Source organism: Sturnira hondurensis, unplaced genomic scaffold (assembly GCF_014824575.4).
Source record: "Sturnira hondurensis isolate 20B ecotype Veracruz unplaced genomic scaffold, ASM1482457v3 Scaffold0007036, whole genome shotgun sequence".
NCBI lineage: Eukaryota > Metazoa > Chordata > Mammalia > Chiroptera > Phyllostomidae > Sturnira > Sturnira hondurensis.
In genome coordinates, this window is record NW_028079667.1 from 5195283 (window position 1) to 5217200 (window position 21918).

General features: G+C 38.9%; 1 long non-coding RNA gene and 1 pseudogene across 1 annotated transcript; both read left to right on the top strand.

The window, feature by feature from the left end:
* Nucleotides 1-1588: 1588 nt before the first annotated feature.
* Nucleotides 1589-14447, top strand: LOC118990415 (uncharacterized). The gene is made up of 4 exons (XR_005067220.1): nt 1589-1599; nt 3995-4076; nt 6515-6517; nt 14436-14447. It is a non-coding gene; the product is annotated as an uncharacterized LOC118990415 (long non-coding RNA).
* Nucleotides 14448-17145: 2698 nt separating this feature from the next.
* Nucleotides 17146-19813, top strand: LOC118990436 (60S ribosomal protein L15-like; annotated as a pseudogene).
* The last annotated feature ends 2105 nt before the right edge of the window (nt 19814-21918 follow it).

The following is a 21918-nucleotide window of genomic DNA, read 5'->3' on the forward strand; positions in this document are numbered from 1 at the left end:
AAAAAATCAGGGGATGGAGGATCCAAGACATGATAATGACACTGACAAGTTGCTGACCCAGAACCCCCTAATTCTTTATCATCACAGGATAAAAATACTGCCTAAAATGAATAATTTTAGCACACCCTTAAGTCAAAATCCTGTTGAGTGGTTCTGTGCTTGTTTGTGGTGCTGCTCTTCCTACCCTTGTTCCCCAATTTAAGTACCTAAGGTTTTCTTCTGTGAAAGTTTCACTTTTGCAACGCCAATTCTCTCTTTCTCCTTCTCTCTCAAAATTTCCATTTCCCTAATATTCTCATCTAGAGGTTGTTCTGCTCACTCCCTGTCTCACATAGCCTTTGGCCACAGCCCAAGGCTGGTGGGTGGAACCCTGTTTGTGAGGGACTGTCTGGGTCAGAAGTGACTGGGCTGACGCTCAGCTGGAGAGACAGGCTCAAGCCCAGCTGCACACCCAGTGGATAAGGGAGCCGCCTCCCTTTCTCCTGCTCACAGGATAAGAAATCACAGAAGTTTCTGCCTTTTTCCCCACCATCACAGCTCAAGGTCACCTTCCCTGTGCTTTCAGCTTTCCAGACAAAACACAGAAAGTTTATATGAGCCAGAATTTATATCTCAAAAAAAGGATCATTTAAATCAATCAAAATACCCTGGATCCACTCTTGTCAAGTACCACGTCCCGCTTGACTTCCACTGTCTGTTTAGTGGTTTTCATTCGCAGTTCTCTTGCAGCCAAAGTCAGCCCTCCCTCAGTTACTTGCTAAGGGGGCCATTTCTCTCCAATAGACTTGGGTTGGGTTGGTTTTGGTTTTCAACTCAGCTTCCCCTTGTTTTGACTTCTATTTTCTTTCCCCTTTCTACTTATCTCTTAGTGCTTGCTCTCTGGCCTGGTATTAATTCTGCTTCCTCCTCTCCTGGTTTCTTTCCATGCTGTTCTTGACTCTTTCCCAGGCCGCTTTCTCTGTCCTCATTCTCCTTATATTGTAACTCTTTCCCTTTCTCATCTTGATCCTTTCCCCTCTTCTTTTGGACAATTGCCGCCCCTGAATCTTATGTTTTCTGTCCTTCATTTTCTAGTTGTCTTTCTCTCCCTCTTCAATAAACTGATTCTAGCAAGAAAAAGACATTTCCTGCCTGTGAAATTTTGCCATTCCTCTTTAACAAAAATAAGCACTACCAGTAGAATTGCTTAACATTAATGAAAAATAAATATTTGCAGAAAGATAAGAAGCAGAACAAAAAGTTCTTATTCCCAGTGGTAGAAGTTAAAATTTGAAACTGTGAACTCAGAAGGAGACATTTGTTTTAATAGATAATGAACTTAATATTAGTATACCTAGGGTGTATTACCACCTCTGTCCTACTGAGTATTTTTAGCTAATACTGGACAATGTACCACCTCTTCCTATGACTTTTGTGATTTTGAATAGTTAAGTAGCTTTCTCAGTAGCTTAAGTCTATAGCAAAAAAATTTTTGTATGCAAAAGGATATACCATGAAAAATTATTCTCCCATCTACTCAAACCCCAGGCGACTTTCCCAGCTACAACCACAGTTTAGAATATGTAAGAAATCTACACTCATAAATAATAATGTGTACATGTATAGATATATGTATAGATATGTATATAAAAGCTATATTAATATATATTCTTATTCTCCCATTTTTATACAAATGCAAGTGTACTATACATATTACAATGCAACTCACTTTATTCATTTAACAATGTATAATGGAGTAAATTTCAGTAAGTACTTATAAATTCCACTGTTGCAAAGAACTCCATTTTACTAATATATCATAACCAAGCAGTTATCAAACTTTTGGTTTTTGGAACAATTTCACTATTAAAATGTATTAAAGAGTCCAATGATTTCTTCTTATTTGTATCAATACCTATGTAACACATTATATATGTCTATTCAAAATTAATTCTGAAAAAAATTTGAAGTACAGATATTAATTAATTTTAAGTGACAGGTATAAGCCCCCTGCATGTTAACACAAATGTGTTTGTGAAAATCAACTATGTTTTCCAGATTTAGTGTGAAAAATGGCATTGCTTTATACTTTTGTAAATCCTTTAATACTTGGCTTAATTGGAGACAAATGGATTCTCATATTTCCTTTTGTACTTAATCTGTTGCAAAATGTTCTTTTGGTTGAAACATATAAAGAAAATCTGCCTCTGCACAAATATATAGTTGAAAAAGGGAGGAGTATTTTAATAGCCTCTCTGATAATTGTGAATATTCTCTGACTAAATTAAAACTCAACAAAGTGGTAGCTTCTTAAAGGTTAGTTACAATGTAGATACTGAAACCACATCAATAAACTTTTTCTACTTTATTACATTCAAATCTATTGGACTATCTTACACTTTTGAAATATTGAGGTATAACTGACACACAACACTATATTATTTCAGGTGTACAACACAAAGCTTCAGCAGTTGCACACACTGTGCGATGGTCACCACAGTGAACCTGTGTCACCATGTGGAGTAACAGAATGTTTTTCTTGTAATGAGAACTTTTGAAGTCTACTCTCTTAGGAACTTTCAAGTATGACATACAGTATTATGAACTATTGGTCTAACACACTTTGAAGGGATCATTTATGTAGGCGAGGTTATGTAGCATCATGCATTAATCATTTGGAAAATAGAATTCACAGAGTTCTGCAAATCTTCCAAATGTTGACCCATTTTATTATGTCATATCACAAAATAATACTCATTAATATGATAGCCAATTTCCCCAGAAAAGTCTTTTAAGGATTAAGAACTTGTGAAATTCCGGCAGCTTTCTAAAATTCTAATTTTCTCTTAAAAGCTCAGATTTTATCATTGGTGAGAAGTGCTATCCATTGTTCTCCTTGAAGTGGGAAGTTCACTTCATTTAATCCTGAGGAAGTCTCTGACAAACACCCAATTCGGAATAACCACATTTCACCCCTTGGTCAGTTTTTCATGCAAGGTGTTCCATGATTGACCCTCAAGCAATTGCATAAGTGCTCTTCCTGGAGACGACCCTCCTGCACCAGGGCTTTTTGTACGCTTCCCATTTGGTCACACGGAATATGTACTCAAGTGTCATCCAGATGGAGTGCATTTGGTCATTTATACTGCTTTATCAAGTACATTCCTAGGTAAAACTGGCCTTTTCTTTTCTTTTTTGAACGGCCATGAACGGTGGTGAAGAATGCAATGACCACTAGCACAGCCTGGTGCCACTGCCTTAGTTCTGCTAAAGCAGCGGCATTTTTACCTGCCATTGCTTTTGCACCATTGGTGCAAATGGCAGAACAGTAGAAAGGGTGAATGATGTCTTAGTGTTATAAAGAATATAATTTTGACCTCACAGTCAATCCCAGAGCCCACGGTCACACTTTGAGAACTGCTGTCATTTCTTATTTAACCAGTCCCACCTTGTTGGACATTTAGAAGTTTTCTAGTCCTATGTGGTTACAAATTGTTGTATAATAAATAACCAAATAGCATTCTTAGGCATTCCATTTTTAAAAATGATTTAAGCTTCAAGGGTATTAAGAGTGTTAAAATCCTTTATTTTCTGGGTTTTTTTTTAAATCATGGCTATCAAAGAATCTATTGATAGCAAGTGTAAGATCTGGTTAAAATGAAAATTTACTCAGCTTCTAATTAAAATAACACACTTGGGTATATGAAGGTGCCAGCTGACCTGCATTCTGAGATTCATAGGCTGAGAGAATTTTATTCTATATATTCTATATAAAAGGAAACCAACTAAGAAATTTAAATAGAATTATGCTATGAAGCTTATTATTTCTGTTCTTTGGAAATTTTCAGATATAATAGAAAATGGGAATTGACTTAGAATCTTTTTATTTGGGGATAATTGTATTAATGGAGAAACTATATTGTTTAATCATTCAAAATTATTTCCTGAGGAACCTACTATGTTCAGTACATGGTACTAACACCAGGCATTGCAGGGGCAGTAAAAACACATTAAGGGCCCTGAGCTGGGTGGCTCGGTTGGTTGGGTCTTATCCCGCAAAGTGAAAGTTTGCTGATTAGATTCTGGTCAGGGCACATGTCGGGGTGGTAGGTTCTGTCTCCAGTTGGGGCGCATATGAGAGGCAACCAATCCATGCTTCTCTCTCATACAGATGTTTCTCTCACTCTCTTTCTTTCTCCCTTCCGCTCTCTCTCAAAATAAATAAATAAAATATTTTAAAAATGCATGTGAAAAGGGCAGATCCTGACTGCAAGGAGACTACCAACAGTAGTTAAAAAGCTTTTACCAAGAAAATAACTGTAAAGACCACACCCAGTTCTACAACTTTAAGAATGTAGAGAGATTGGGCTAAAGCAGTGCAATCACATGGTCTTTTACCTGACCAATAATTAAGGTGACTACACATTCTGGGTTCACCCTGTTATCTTAGTGTAGTTATTAATAGCCCTCCTTTCACTCTCAAAAGTGTCCCAGTTTGGGCAATAGATTTCAGAGTTATGTCTTATCATTAGATCCTTGATATAACCCACCAAGAACCTCAGGTAGAAAATAACAATTATTGTGCACCTAGTATATGTTTTATATACTTTCTATATAAATTTCATTCTATATCTACAATAAGCTTATTAGATTGTTACTGAATATCTTCATTTTACAGATGAGACTAAACTGAGTCTCAGAGAGTACAATGACTTTCCTGAGGCTACAAACAAATAAATGGTTAAATTAGGATTTGAAATCTATCTGATTTCAAAATCCATGCTCTAGCCTCAGTTTTTCAAAGTGTGTTACATAGAATGAGCATCACATCCACCTGGGTGCTTATTTTGAACGGAGATTTCTAGGCCTTGCCTCAAAACTCCTGACTCAGAATCTCTCAAAGCAGGGCCTGGGTGTCGGCCCTTTCCATAACTCTTTCGGTGATTCCTATGCATCGGAGCACTTGCGGACCACTGTTTTAGATTCTATTGCTGCCACAGCTCAGCCATCAATCATTTTTCCAAACAAAAGGTGCCTTTGCAGTATACACATGAAGGAGTGAATTGGGGAGGTCCAAGTGGAATAGCAAAATCCTACATGTAAGCTCCAGATTTTTAGGTATTAACCAAGTATACATACATGTTGGTGACTTTGTACAGTTGGTCTCTGCTGGTGATTACACTGACCATTCATTTTCTCCTTTCTATTTTCCTTTCTTTTTTTTTTGGATTTTAAAAAATTATTTATTTATTTAATTCTTGTTCAAGTACAGTTTTCTGTCTTATATTCCCAGTCCTGCCCCCCCCCGGCCAGTGCTCCCCACCTCCCTCCCATTTCCGCCCCCCACCTTAGTTATTGTCCTTGTGTCCTTTATACTTGTTCATGTGAGTACATCCCCTTTTCCCCTGTGATTCTCTCCCCTCTCCCCTCTGAACCCTGTCAGCCTGTTCCGTATTTGAGTGTCATTGGTCATATTTTGCTTGCTTGTTTGTTTTGTTGTTTAGATTCCTGTTAACGGTGATATCATATGGTATTTGTCTTTCACCACCTGGCTTATTTCGCTCAGCATGCTTTCCAGTTCCATCCAGGATGTTGCAAAGGGTAGTAGTTCCTTCTTCCTTTCTGCAGCATAGAATTCCATTGTGTAAATGTACCATAGTTTTTTGATCCAGTCATTTACCGATGGGCATCTAGGCTGCTTCCAACTCTTGGCTATCGTAAATTGTGCTGCTATGAACATCGGGGTGCATAGGTTCTTTTGGATTGGTGTTTCAGGGTTCTTAGGATATACTCCCAAGAGTGGAATTGCTGGGTCAAAAGGTACGTTCATTTTTAGTTTTCTTAGAAAATTCCATACTGTTTTCCATAGTGGTTGTACCAGTCTGCAATCCCACCAACAGTGAACTAGAGTCCCCTTTTCCCCACAACCTCTCCAGCACTTGTTGTTTGTTTCTTTGTTTATGATAGCCAATCTGACTGGTGTTAAGTGGTATCTCATTGTGGTTTTAATTTGCATCTCTCTGATAGCTAGTGATATCGAGCATCTTTTCATGTGTCTCTGGATTCTCTGTATGTCCTCCTTGGAGAAATGTCTGTTCAAGTCCTCTGCCCATTTTTTGATTGGGTTGCTTGTCTTCTTTGAGTGGAGCCGAATGAGTTCTTTGTATATTTTGGAGATTAAACCCTTATCTGAGGTATCATTGGCAAATATGTTTTCCCAAGCTGTTGCTTCTCTTTTTATCTTGATACTGTTTTCCTTAGCCATGCAGAAGCTTTTAATTTTGATGAGATCCCATTTGTTTATTCTTTCCTTTATATCCCTTGCTCTAGGGGACGTATCAGTAAAAATATTGCTGCGTGGAATATCTGAGATTTTCTTGCCAATGCTCTCCTCTAGGGCTTTAATGGTTTCACGGCTTATATTTAAGTCTTTTATCCACCTTGAATTTATTTTGGTGTATGGTGTAAGTTGGTGCTCAAGTTTCATTTTTTTGCATGTAGCTGTCCAGTTCTCCCAACACCATTTGTTGAAAAGGCTGTCTTTACTCCATTTTATGTTATTGCCCCCTTTGTCGAATATTAATTGACTGTAGAGAGTTGGGTTTATTTCTGGGCTCTCTGTTCTATTCCATTGGTCTATGTGCCTGTTTTTGTGCCAGTACCAGGCTGTTTTGATTACAGTGGCCTTGTAATACAGTTTGATATCAGGTATTGTGATCCCTCCTACTTTGTTCTTCTTTCTCAAAATTGCAGCTGCTATTCGGGGTCTTTTATGGTTCCATATAAATTTTTGAAGTGTTTGTTCTATGTCTGTGAAATATGCCATTGGTACTTTAATAGGTATTGCATTGAATCTGTAAATTGCTTTGGGTAGTATGGACATTTTGATGATGTTAATTCTTCCAATCCATGAACACGGTATATGTTTCCATTTGTTTGTGTCTTCCTTGATTTCTTTCTTCAGTGTTGTGTAGTTTTGTGCATACAGGTCTTTTACCTCCTTGGTTAGGTTTACTCCCAGATATTTTGTTTTTGTTTTTGCTATATTGAATGGGATTTTTTTCTTGATTTCTTCTGCTGCTGTTTCATTGTTGGTATACAAAAATGGCTTTGATTTCTAGATATTGACTTTGTATCCTGCTGTTTTGCCAATATTGCAGCATTAAATGACACCCTAGATGAAATGGACCTAATTGATATATAGAGAGCCCTCCATCCCAAAGAAGCTAAATACACATTAATTTCAAATGCACATAGAACATTTTCAAAGATAGACTATTTTCCTTTCTGAGAGGTTTTCTTAGGCCTCTCACAGGGGTAAGTGGAAGATTTTCGGTAAAAAAGCCGTTCTCCATGTTAGTTACAGCCGTTCTCCATAGCAGTTACAGCAATGTCAATGTGCTTACATCATCTCTGAACTTTAGATAGTCCTTGTGGTAAATTATTTTTCTGATTACTGATGAACTACATGTAGAATAAAACTCACCCGGCACTCTTCACAAAAGAATCATTTAAGGGCTATCACTAACATTTTTGAGATGTATTGCTATATTACTAGCTGAATACATACAACTCATGTATTTTAATAATAAAACATAATAAACATCAAGTAATGTCACTTGATGTGACTTCTGCAACACACTTCTGACTTACAGTTTAATAGATTTTGAAAGGCTTAGCTTCATAAACTTGTCACACGTTTGGATCTGCAAACAGAATGTCAGTCTCTAGCCTGTGAGCTTATCTGAAACGTCCTAGATCTCTGATGGGCTCAGATAGCTCCCTTCCTTTCGGTTATGTAACAAACTCTAGGTCTCATACACGCCTTAGCCAAAGCCATGCTGTGATAGAAGCTTTTGTCTAGGAGAAAAGTCAGTACCAATTCAAGATCCTTGGAAAAGCTGGGAAGGTTGCTAAATCAAAACAATTGTTGAGGGAGAATGAGGAACCCCAATTCCATCTGGGTCAGACTCAGTGGTCAAAGAGAAGATACAAGGGAGGGGTGTCAGGAAGTCATCTGGTCTGGGTTTAAAGCTATTTGGCCCTAGCTGGCTGAGGTATGAGAGTCCAGTTATTCCTGGGAGCCCAGTATGAGACCAGTGAGGGCAGTGAGAAGATCCAGTTCAATGGAAAATGGTCATACAGAAACTTGGTAAGGTAGTTATCTAGGGCTAAAGAGTTAAGGGAGGTAACCTGGCACCAGGGGCCCAGGAGATTGACCTGGCATGCAGAGTTACTATACTCACAAAGTTTAAGGGAAGCTATAGCTCAGAGCTCACAAGGCCACTAGGCTTCAGTTCAACCTGAGGTTTAGAGGAAACACTGCTTCCAGTCCCCACTCACTCATAAGCATGGACAGGAGCCCCAAGGCAACACCTGTCTGTCTCTGATTGGCCTGGGGCCTTGAATGATCTGAATTCAGATGCAGCACGATCATTGATAGCTATTAATTCATTTGGATATTTCAATATAGTCTCATGGGCTGATGCCTTTTGTTAGGCAATTATCAGTGAATGTCCTACTTAGATACTTAGATTCATCACCAAGGATGCTAAACAGGATTTTTTTTGTACAGTGCTTTACTGAAGCTGAAAGAGCTATTATACTCAATGCTGATATCCTGAATTATCTGTAAATGTGGACCTTAATTAATTGTATGCCAGCTCCAATTGGAATTTTGATGTTTGAAAGCTTCTCAATTCACCTCGTTATTGGAATAAGAATGTACATTTAATTTGTAGGCGTTCAGATTGATTCCTGTCAAACTGGGAAATGGGAGCAGTCACAGCCTCTTGAAATAATAGCATGATTTCCTCCCTAGAATTTATCATTTATGAGCAAGGCATTTATATTGATGGCTTGTGAACAGTTTTAATTCCTGAGACATTCATATTTTATTTTGGCCACACTATATGCAGGGCATCTGAGAACTATTAAAAGAAGAAACAGTTTTGGCCAGAACTAATATTTAATATCTGGAATAGACTTTGAGAAAAATAGAAAGGTCCAGGACTGTAGTAAAACCTAAGAAAATGATTGGAAGTGATGCCTAAGAACGTGATTAAGAAGCACTAGATAGGCACTAATTTTGCAGGACTATTGCATTTTCGTAATTATGATGCAATATAGCATCTGTTTTTTTTCATTCCATCCTTCACATTAGCAGTCACAACACTCCACACAGGAGTAGTACTTGGGAATTTTTAGCAATGAAATTGCAATTCTCGCCATTGGCTTTCTGAAACGTGGGGCATTAAAACTTACGTGGGTTGATAGTGTCACGCTGTATGATGCGAGCATGAAAGCAGGCTGAGAGGGTGAGACAGTGTTGTAGGGACACCAGTAGTGAACATGCTTCATTACACACTGAAAAAAACAAATCAGTCTCGCAGACTTATTTACATGGTCCCTCTGTCCTGACTTTTGAGTGTGCTCTTCCTCTCTGCTCACTGATGACACAACTGTACCTATTAGAAGGAACTATGAACAGATCAATGCATGTTCCTACTACCGTGAGTAAAGTCACAGGCCTGTCTTCCACAAGGGCCAGGGTCCACATGTGACAGCGGGTGCTCTTCCCAGGGTCACCAGGCCTCCAGGCATGGATATTTCACCCACCTCAGTCTGAGGATTACCAGGCCTGACAAGATAGAGATTAGTGATTTTTCTCAGATCCCAGCAACTGTTGAAGATAACCTGGTATTTCTGTTGTCACTAATATGTACAGGTGCAACTTTGAAAAAGGGTCCTTCCTGCATTTCATAAAATTATACTAAGCAAGAAGGGGGGTGTCATATGATACTGTGGTTCACTGTTATTGGTATGCTCCTTCTGATTTCCCACCGTTGTGCCTTTAGTAATCAAGTGTGGACTTTATCAAGAGTGGCTCTGTTTCAGTGCTGACACAAGATAAAACAAAAATAGCCATAGGTCATCATTACTGTTTTAAAATAGTTGTTGGACAATCTGAAGTAAGGTTAACGTACCTTCAACTGTGCTGTCCTGTTTAAGGAAACAGGTATTCTAAAAAGTGGACATGAATCTTTCTAAGAACATGACTCTTTTATTTAAGTTCTCAGAATACAGATTCATTAAACACCCAAACCTAAGCAGCAAGCAATAATGAAGATAAGGTCAGCTTGCTAAGTAGCCTGGCTGTTCTCCGTGGGGGAATTAATCTGCCTTTTCTTCTGTTGAAAGGATCACGTTTCAGTCCCAGAAGTACACTACAGGTTCGGTCTAGGGTCCCCTCTCCCCACCCTCCTCACCTACACACAGATGGGCTGTGATGGTTTAGCAAATTGAATGCAACTTCAGAAGTTGCTGCTTTTTTTTTTCCCCTCAGAGAACTTGATGTGATTTGTAAAATATGAAGAAAGCAGTTGCAAAGTAGCCACGGAGCAAACAACACTGGAACCTGATTTGCCAGTTGCTGCACGTCAAAAAAAAAAAATCTTCAGATATCACCGAGGCCTTCAGCAACGTTAACCTCCCATTTAACTCTTTTTTGATCTTATTGCCTAATTCAGGCCAACATCTGCTCACACATTAAATGTGGAACACTCCACATCAAAGGGCCTCTAATTACCGCAGATGTCTTTAGAACTTAAATTTCACCAGCCCAACTTCTAAGATAAAAAGCTACCTTAGGTATAAGTACTGAATAAACCTACTAAACATTCAAAGACAGTAGCATGGCAGCCATTCCACTGCTGGGAATATACCCCAGAGTCCTGAATCAGAAATTTAAAAGAATTTACATACTGCTATGTTCATAGCAGCATTATTTACCATAGCCAAATGCTGAAAACAGCCTAAGTGCCCATCAGTAAATGAGTGGATCAAAACACTGTGGTACATTTACACAATGGAATACTGTGCAGCAAAGTAAGAACTCCTACCTTTTGAGACAACATGGGTAGAACTGGAGAGCATTATGCTAAGTGAAATAAGCCAGTTGGTGAAAGACAGATACCATATGATCTCACTTATAAGAGGAATCTAATGAACAAAACAAAACCATAGGCATGGAAACATGGAACAGACTGACAGTGACCAGAAGGGATGGGGGAAGTCGATAATGGTGGAAAGAAGGGGAAGGGACTAGTCAAAGAACATGCATGAATGACCCATGGACATGGACAATTGTGCGGAGAAGGACTGTGGGAGTGGGGGTGGGCAGGGTGGAGGAGGGCAAAGGGGTAAAAATTGGGACAACTGTAATAGACTAACAATAAAATAAAATAAGTAAAAAACAAAGACAATATCATAAAGAAAGATGCTTGAAACAAATACACATTTATTTGTTTTCTAGTTTATTTAAATAGAATGTAATAAAGCCATTTTCTTAGCATATCTACCTTGAAAGGTTTCAACTGAAAGTTACTACAGTATTAGAGGTGGCTCACCAATATATATATACTTCAACAACTTTCATCTAAGGCAAGGGTTTTGGTGTGCTGCAAGAATTTTTAAAACATGCAGTACCTGACTATCCAGTCAGAGACACTGACCTCTTTCCCCTTAAGACTGTCAAATAAAGAAATAACAACAGTCAATGCAATAACAACCATCCATCCAGAATGAATCAAAATTATATGTATTTGATTTGTGAGATTGGCAAATTATGTAATATATTTTTGGTTTGCTGCAGGATTTTAGTAATTGGTTTATGTGTGTCATGAGATGAAAAAGATTGGAAACTGCTGACCTAAGGATGTCAAAACACCTGACAAAATGGAAGAGCATTAAATCCAGAAAGAGTGTAAAACAGATGAAGTTCATTTTAGCATTAAGAAAATATCACCCTATACATGACATAGGTTATAATCCCAAATAGAACTGTGCCCTGGAGAATGTTGTTTTTCATGTTTGTATCCTGGGCCCTGGCGCAGTGCCGGCCTGGCACATGACAGGTGCCCAATAAATGCTTATGGAGAGAATTTTAGGAACAGCACTTGAGGAATGTGTGTGGCAGCCTTAGCTGCTGGTGTTTTCCTATTGTTTCAAGTCACTTTGTTTTGTTTTGTTTTTTATTGTTGTTCAATTACACTTGTCCCCATGAAGTCATTCTAATGTCCTGTATTATCTCAGCATCTACCTTGACGTGACAGGGGCAGTGATACCACGAAGTGATGGCAGAGTGCAAAAAGAGAAAACGTCGTTTCAATGACGTAAGTCTCTGATGCACAGATTCTCAGAAGTCGTCTAGAAAACCCCTCATCATCATCAAGCACATTTTTCATCCTCTGCTCAAACTCTTCTAGTAATAGAACACAGCACCCGACAAGGCAGCTCACTGCCTCTGAGGAGGGCTCTGATCATTATAAAGATCTCCCTCACATTAAACTGAATTTTGCCTCCTGTAAATGAACCCTTTGGTCCTTTATTAATGACTTTTAACTCCATGAGGATCCTTCAAGAACTTGGAAAACATTATTATCTATCCCTCCTCCTCCCTCCCCCAAACAGATTATCCCCGTCCAAGATAAATATTCCTGATTCCCTAAGACATGGTCTGCAGACCCTCCTCCCTACTTTGGGCACATTCCAGTCTGCTGGTACCATTTTTCCAACATAAAATACTAAAATCTAAAAACAATTCTGGGGCACTTTTTTTCCTGCATTCATTTTCTTAGACATGCTTAGCTCACATTAAACTTGAAGTTGACACTTCAATTTTATCACAACCACTATGGAGCAGATGGGCTTATCTTTTACTCGTATCATTAAGTTTTCTTTGTTTCTGAGTTTAAGGCTTTATTTTTTGAATTTTTTCATCCCATTTTTTCGGGAATGATTTTTCAAGCTGCCATTGCAGACTATCGAGACTTTCCATCTTGAGTCTGTCTTTCATGTGACATGGGTCCTATCACTCCACCTTCTTCTAAGCCAACATGAAATAAATATTAAATGGACCAGGGACTCCTACTGAATCATATCGGGAGCTTCTCTGAGGCTTGGTGCAGGTGGAAGTTGCACACTGTAAGTGCTTTAGCTGGGATCATCTGAGCATTCCGAAGCCCAGAACTAACTCAGTCTCTGTTTCCTCCAGGTTCAGCAGGAGCCAGTTTCAAACTGTGTTGGAACCTTTTCCTGCCAGGTGTGGTGTTTCATCTCAGCTTGAAGTACTGTTTTTGAATAAAACTTTAAGAGATTTCCAACTTTCCTTTCCGCTTTTAGTGTAGATGTGATTTTGTGCCCCCACAGCCTCTACTTCACTCTCACCCCCAAAGACTTTATGGTCTTCTTAAGAGATTATGTTAATCCCACAAGAGAAAACACATTAGAGGGGAGACAGCCAAAACCACCGGAGTAGAGAGACAGACTCATGTGCAGGGGGAGGCTGCATTTCACATCTGGGAATTTCCTAAATCCTCCTTTACTTCTCTACTATTGGTGTCATTTTAACATAAGGCAGAGATGATGATTCGCAGTAAGCAGAAGCCGTTAGAAAAATATAACTAATAACCAAGCCCTGGCTGGTGTAGCTCAGTGGATTGAGCTCGGGCCTGCGAACCACACGATCGAGGTTCGATTCCCAGTCAGGGCACATGCCTGGGTTGCAGGCCAGTTCCCAGCAGGGGACTCACGAGAGGCAACCATACATTGATATTTCTCTCCCTCTCTCCTTCCCTTCCCCTCTAAAGATAAATAAATAAAATATCTTAAAAAAAAAGAAAAATATAACTAATAACCAAATGATGGTTTAATGAAACCTGGGAATTGGAGTTCAAGTCAACTGGGGGTTATTTTTAACAAACTTCCCCAAGTCCTACAGATTTAGAACACGGTTTTCAGTTAGATCTCACACTCAGAGATCTGCTATCTACAAGCTCTGACTTGCTATCAGAAGCATTTATCTCTTTGGTTCAGACAAGGCCTGTGGCTGAGATCACTAAGGAATAAGTCAGGAGACTTGGAGCTTAGTCACTCCCTTGTTCTGTGCTTACAGGTAAATCACTTCACTACGTGGGCCTGTTTTAACATTTGTAAATTGATGTGGTGTTGAATTATAGTATCCTGAAGTCACTTTTCATTTTAACATCATCATTCTTCTAAAAAATTTTTTTGGTATTTTGAAGTTTGTTATTTTTGTGATTATAAAATACCATGTGTTCACTGCAAGAAAATGAAGAAAAATAAATATTTAATATTGTTGCCCAGAGACAATGGCTGTTAACTAATTTAGTGTATTTTCCTAATTCTGTTTTCTGCTCATACATAGTTCCACACAGTATTTCAGTACTGATCCCATTTGTGATGTTTCTCATCTAGAATTCCTCCAGCCTACGTTTACATACCTAAAGCCAAAGTGACCTCTTTCTGGTCACCAGCCTCAAGGGTGGCTTGTTCTTTGATGACTAAGGACCTATGAGTTGCAGTCTGAGTGAAAAAGAAAAACCGAGCCAGTCAGTTCAGGAATTTGGAATTGGAAGACTGAGAGGTGAAGCCAGTGAGTTGTGAGGGTTGGGAGTGAGCCTCCCCAGAATGTACAACCTTGGAATGCAGATTACAAGGTCTGTCCGGAAAACGTCCAACCATTGTTAATATAATGAGAACAGTTTGCATGACATCGGTGTACCCTGGCAGCAAGGCAGAGTAGACTGAAATGTGCATGCCTGAACAATGATGACCTCACTGTACTAGTCGGGGGAGGGGGATGTAGACTGTGTTGAGTGAGCACGTGTACTGTGTAGCTGTCACATTCAAACTGGCCAAGCAAGTAGAGTAATAAATCACACCAAATTCTTTCATTAAGCTTGAACATTCCTCTGTAGAAACTATTCAGATGATTATGATTCAGAAGGCTGTGGGCAACTGGTGATTGGCAGCTTCATCATGACAAAGTGCCAGCTCACACATCATGTCTCGTGCAGAGTTTTTTGGTGAAACTTCAAACCACAGAGGTGACTCAGCCCTGCTACAACCCAGATTTGGAACCCTGAGACTTCTGGCTTTCCCCAAAACTACAATCACCTTTGAAAGGGAAGGGGTTTCAGAGTATTGATAAGATTCAAGAAAATACAGCAGGGCATCTGATGGTGATTGGGAGAACTGTGTGAGGTCCCAAGGTGTCTAGTTTGAAGGAGACAAAGGTGTCATTGTCCTCTGTACAATGTTTCTTTATTTTGTGTCTTCTTCAATAATGTCTCTATTTTTCATTATTACACGGCTGGATACCTTTTGGACAGATCTTATACTCTAAGCTAAAAACAATTAGAGCCCAACAAACTTAGGAAGAGCTTGTTTGTTTGTTTGTTCTAATTCTCCCTTTCCTGCCTAAAGAGATTCAGATAAAAAGGGCCGCTTCAGAAATGGAATCTAAGCATAGTCACCATAACAGATATGAATTGTACGGTAGACGGGAAGGACCAAAGCAGAAATCTGTTCTGCTAGACTCCCCTTTGTGCTATTGTGGTTCTCTGTGACTGAACAGAATTTGCTTAACAAATGTTTGCTCCTCATCTACCTATGAATTGCCTACCTCCCCCTTCTCAGTCCAAAATGGCATATATACTTCATTTTGCCTCATCGTCTTTGGAATTTTCGTGCTTATATGAATTCCCTGTGTGCACGTGTTAAAACTTGACTTTCTTCAGTTAATTTGTTGTATATTGTTTAAATTATACAGCCAGTCAGAAGAGCTAAAAGGGTAAGTGCAAAGTTTCCAGTTCCTGACAGAGTCATGAAGCTGAGATGAACTTGTGTGAGATATAACAGGAACTAGGTACAAGCTGGAGTTATGAAACAGCAAAAACTGTGTTTAAAGAGATGAAATTGTCATGGTAGAGAAAGAAGTATGGAATAGACACGCAGGGAGAAGACTCAACAAGGAAGTGCAGTAGCATGAGAAATGAATCTTACGATTAATGATTTTCCAGATTCAGTTTTCCAGACAACTGTCGGTCTTTGATTCCTGTGCTGTGATACCATGAGACTTCCGGAACGTGTGCAAGCACCTTTGAGCTGAACTGGCTCAATGTTAGATTTCTCGTGAGTTTGTTAAAAATATTTCTGGTTTTTAAAAACTTGTTTGTTTTCTTAGAGCAATTTGGTAAATTGTAGCAATATGGAAGCACTTACACTTTTCGCCCCACTTAATCCCTCCAGAATTTGGAAACTCTTAATGAGCGAGTATTATTATTTTCATGGCAATATATTAATTCAAATATATATATTTGAATGAATTCAATAGGAATTTGATCTTTTTTTTCCAGTTTCCAATTGCAGATTTATTAGTCAAAACTTTGACTGCTATGTCCTGTTTGAAAGAGCATGCCTAGATTCTAAATGTCAGAAAAATGCTTTGAGGAATAAAGATTGACTTTGAAGCCAATGGAAGCCCCTTGGAGAAATGGCCTGGTACCTTACTTATTCATATGGTTCACGGCAGTCTTTCCAGGTAAGGAGCGAAGCTTGCTTTCCTGAGAGATGGCAAGGAAAGAACCTGAAGACATTTGGGGGACCACAAGAAACTCGAGGAGTTTTCACAAACCTACAGGCATTGCAGTCAAACTCAGATGATGACTGTGTGGCTTGGCATCTCCATCCTCTAGGGCTAATTAAAGTTCAGTCTGAAAATCCCTGGTAACAGTCCAGCCAAGTGGACTTCAGAGAGCCTATACGATCAGTTGCTATTCCTGTTGTGCTCATGCAAACAATCAGGGCAAATTGAAACTGGACTTAATGCAGTAAATGAATTGGCCTTGATTTGGCTCTGATAAAAACGAGGGTGATTTGGGAGACAAACTGTATTTCAAGAAAATCTCTTATAAACAATTGTAAAAATTAAACTCTAGTTCAGTTACTTATCTGCAAAACTTTATTTTTCACTTATAAACTAGACTAGATCCTGAACTTTTCTAGTTTTTTTAGATGTTTTAGTTTCAACCATCTAGCTTCTATAAAAATGGTAGAAAAATTAACAGTAGAGATTTGTAACAGTGGAAAATGAAAACAGTGGGGAATTCTAATCCACCCCATCATCCTTCTGGCATTGTTCCCTTAAGTGCTGACCCTATTATGTAGCTTGTAGATAGACAACATGTTTGTATAAGTGTCCTAGGAACTAATGTCAAAAGATACAGACTCCAACCTTCAGGCATCCGAGCTCCAGGAAATTTCTGACCTTCAATTGTATGGTCAGGATGACATGAATCCAGGATGACTCAACTACCCGGTTTAGTGGGCTGGGGCACACCTGACCATCACTTGCCTTATCGGAATGGACTGTGCTCCTCTGCACGTAGAGGACTTTTCAACTGCCCTCCTCGATCTCTTTGTTCTGTTCCCCTCTCCCTCTTTATGTAACCTTCTGCCTCCATTGAGAGGAGGAGATGGGCTTTGACACGTGAGACCCCCATCTTCTCAGAAAACTGTCTTTGTAACATGAGTCCCCTATCTTCCAGGTTGCCAGTACCTGAAAACAAACCACTTTCCTCAATACCTGCCTCTCAAGTATCGGCTTTCATAGCAGGAGGCAGCCTGGCCCGGTTTCGGTTACATGGACATGCTGTATAACACACCTAAATGACAACAAAGTTGATTACTGCTGATACCGTTAAGAATTTTCCCTGGGTGTTCAGGAATCTAAGCCCTGTGGTTGCCCAAATGATTCAGGAAGAACACCAATATTGTTCCAAAATTCTTTTACTTACTGTGACAAAACACACATACACAACACATGCACAAACACACATGCATGCACACATACCAGTTTAGTTGATAGAATTTAGCATGGAGAAGTCTAGCTTTTCTTTTTTAAAAAAATCCCTGGAGCACTGTTTTCCTAACACATGGGTTTTTGTTGGTTTGTTTTTTCCCCTGTCAGTGTAACTCAGAATAAGGCAGGCAGGCATAGCCCCACCCTAACCTGGTCTAAGTCATGGGACACGAAAATCTGGGATAAAGGCCACTATGAAATCCACAGAAGCAGGCTAGGCACACAGAAAAAGCACATGCACCTACACCCTGAATCTACATTCTCTCTAGTGGAAAGATTGAAAGAATATAAAATGCCGTGATTGTCTTTTGTAAGGAAAGCAAAAACAGTATCAGCTCGTGGATTGGCACCAATGTGTGGTAAAACCTAGATCAAGCTGTGAGCCATCTGGGCTCCATGCTCTGTTTCAAAATATAATATCAAGTGCTGCTCTCCATGGGTCTGGAAATTGTTCGGGAAAAGTCTATCACCTTCCCTCATACAAATTTCATCCACATGGTGACTTGAAGATTCTCCTATAGCTCTCCTTTCCAACATAATAGGAAAATTAGTCTCTCTAAGCTTGCTTTCTCCCCAACCCCTAAACCCACACCAATCCTGTCAAAAATTATGCCAATTCAATATTATCAAGTACATAGGAGAGAGAAACCCCACAGGGGTCATGAAAGTAGCAAGGGCATATCTGAACCTGAAGCAGCCTTTCTCTGAGTCTTTGCCTTGTCATCAGGGATTGGATGACAGTATGATTTAGCTAAAGCATCTATGAGACAAGGAACAAAGTTTTAGTGTTTGTTTAGCATTATTTAGGAATGATCACAGTCCCACTTAATTCAAAGGTTAGTTCTGAAAACAATGTGAGATAAAATGTATAAAAGCCTTTTATTGCATTTTAAGCAATTTGCAAATAAAATGCTTTATTTCCCCGAAGGGTCAAGTGAAAAAGGACTAGAGAACAGAACAGCCTGGGATATCAGATTTGGGTTCAAATCTTACCTACTTGAACCTGGGCAAGTTCCTTCACCGTTCTGCAATTTGGTTTCCTCTTCTATAATATGGTATTGCTGCTGTATTGTGAATCCTATTAGGGTTAAATATATTCTGTATAAATAATGCCTTCCTCAGTAAGTTAATGAGAATGAGACTAAATGATTATAAAGAGGTATGAATGCAGATATTCTTGTCCTGTTTCTGAGTTAAATGGAAACATCTCCAGAGTTCCATAGTTAGCAATGATCTGGCTAGTGGTTTCTCATATTCTAGAAACATTTTCCTGGAAAATCCTCCAATCAAAATATAAGAAATGAAATTGACTTTGTCTCCTTTTTGATATTTTAATTCTAGTAATAGTATAAATAAATCTGTTTAGAAAACTCCAGGAGACTCAACTAATAAAACATTAAAATTAATTTTTAAAAGTTCAGCTTTCGGTCTGGCTGCAGCCAACAGGTAAAAGCCAAGATGAGCACTACAAGTGCGCTCCGGACCTAGGGAGAAAGAAGCAGCCCAACGTGATGCGCTTGCTTCTCGGGGCGCGCTGCTGGCAGCACCGCCAACTCTCTGTGCTCCACAGGCCCCACGCCCGCTGATAAAGCGGGCAGGCTGGGAAACCAGGACAAGCAAGGCTATGTCATATGTTGGATTCCTGTGTGCTGTGGTGGCTGCAAATGCCCTGTTCCTAAAGGTGAGACCTATAGCAAGCCTGTCCATCATGGTGTTAACTGGCTAACGTTTGCTGGGAGTCAGCAGTCCGTTACCGAGGGGTGAGCAGGACACCACTGTGGGGCTCTGAATGTCCCGAATTCTTACGGGGTTGATGAAGATTCCACATACAAATTCTCTGAGGTTATCTTCATTGACCCATTCCATCAAGCCATCGGAAGGAATCCTTACACCTCATGGATCACCAGAGGAGTCCACCAGCACGGGGAGAGGCCAGGGCTGCCATCTGCAGGCGGCACGTGCCTGGCCTTGGAAAGGGCCGCAGTCCCATCGCACTATTGGTGGTTCTTGCGAGTTTGGAGGCGGTGCAATACTCTGTGGCTCCAGGGTTACTGTTAATATAGGTAATCTTTGTAAAACTCTTACCTAATAAACAATTTATGACAATCAAAAAAGAACTTCACTATAGCGACCAGATTCAAAAATTGTTCTATGTGTTACCAATAACTAACTAGTTAGGAAATATGATGGAGGAAAAAAATATCATTGATGCAGCAATAAAATATAACAATAAATTTGATTAAAAGCAATGTGGTAGCTTCTATTAAAAAATTGTAAATTTACTGTGATAGAACAGACAGAATATTGGAAGAGAAATATACCCTATTTTGTATATGACAAATGTGATAAAGATGTCAGTTCTTTGCAAAGTAATAGGTTTAATGTCTTTTCAATAAAGCTTTAAAAGATTTAGAACATACCCAAAATAATTTTGAAAAAGTGATCAAGGAATATCAAAAATTACTAAAAATCTATAAAAATCAATATAGCATGCTACTAAAAAAAAAGAGAAAGTTCAATGGCTCTAATACTTGTAGGAAATTGCTATACAATAAAAAGTCACATATTTAAAGGGAAAGAATTAACTCTCCAATGTTAACATTAGAACTGGATAATTTAAAAAATATTCTACATAGATCATCATCTCATCAAAAGTCATTCATCTCATAATTATTTAAATGTTAAACATAAAAACTGATGTCACAGATTACTGGAAGAAAGGTCATGATATCTGGTCACTCCAGTACACACACATGTGTGCTCACACACACACACACACACACACACCTGTAAATGTAACCACATATAGAGAGAGATAATACATAGCTATACTTATTTAAGTGTCAAAAAGTATCATAATAGTACAACTGGATGTGACAACTCCCAAGTCATCAGCTAATCACCTGGGTGGACCCACATTCCAATTGCTCATGAGGATCTTCCCAAACTTCACTGTGTCGTGTGAGTGTCTAATACTACACATTTCTTCCCAGGTAGTGGAGTACTATTTTTCAGGCCAAGTTTTGTAAGTTGCTATTTACATCTTCTAGAACGTGTGTGCAAATTTTCATGAACAAAAGTAAAAAGCCAACAGGGAAAAATATTTTTTAAACTATCACAGGGTTATTTATATATTTTTTCTGTTTTACCTTAATAATAAACCTGGGCTATCTTACCCTTTCTTAAGGCCCATCCTAGCCGAGTGGCCTATCCAAAAACCCCACCAATCCAACTCCATGTCCTTGAAGAGGAATTAATGTACATATGTTATTTAAGATGGTTTTATTTTGTTTTGAGGGCCAGAGGTAGCAGCAAGCCAAAGGTTTCACTGTACAAAAACACAGTAAAACTTAAAAAAGCAACAACGCTTTGCCTTTCTTCCTCATGAAAGCCTTCTTAGTCACAGCAGCTTCTCATGTTCTTTATCATCTTGTCCAAAAGCATTTTGACCTTCATCCTTTTCTCCCTCTTCTTACTCTTGCTAAGTGTCTCCAACTTACTGCTACTTTTATGACCTTCCCCAATCAGTTATCTCCATATACCACATCTTATTTTTATATATTTCCATGCCTTTCTGGATTAATGTTTTAATTAATATACATAAATTTAATTTACATTCTTCCAAACACACTTCATTCCAACTAGCAGAGCTAAAGTCTCAACTTTCCTTCTTATGAGTAGAGAAAGGGGGAATGAAAAAGAGAGAAGGGGCCCTGGCTGGTGTAGCTCAGTGGATTGAGCGTGGGCCTGCCAACCAAAGCTTTGCCAGTTTGATTCCCAGTCAGGGCACATGCCTGGGTTGCAGACCAGGTCCCCAGAATGGAGTGTAACCACACATTGATGTTTCTCTCCCTCTCATTCTCCTTCCCTTCTCCTCTCTCTAAAAATAAATAAAATATTTTTAAAAAAAGAGAGAAGGGGAAAGGTAGAGAATGATAAACATTTATGGCTTAATATAGTTTCCTGTTATCCTTGTCACACACACATATATAAAAGTCAGTATAAAAATGGTAAAGTACTTAAATAAAAATGGATCTAAGTTATGAACATATACTATACACAAGCACAAATGTAAAATAATGAATGGAAGTAGGAAAAAAGTCAACCCCGGTAGTAAGCGAGAGCAAATCAAAACAATGAGATACCATGATTTAACCTAGCAAATATTAAAAATTATAATATTCAGTGTTAAGGGTGTATAGTGAGTTTGGCAT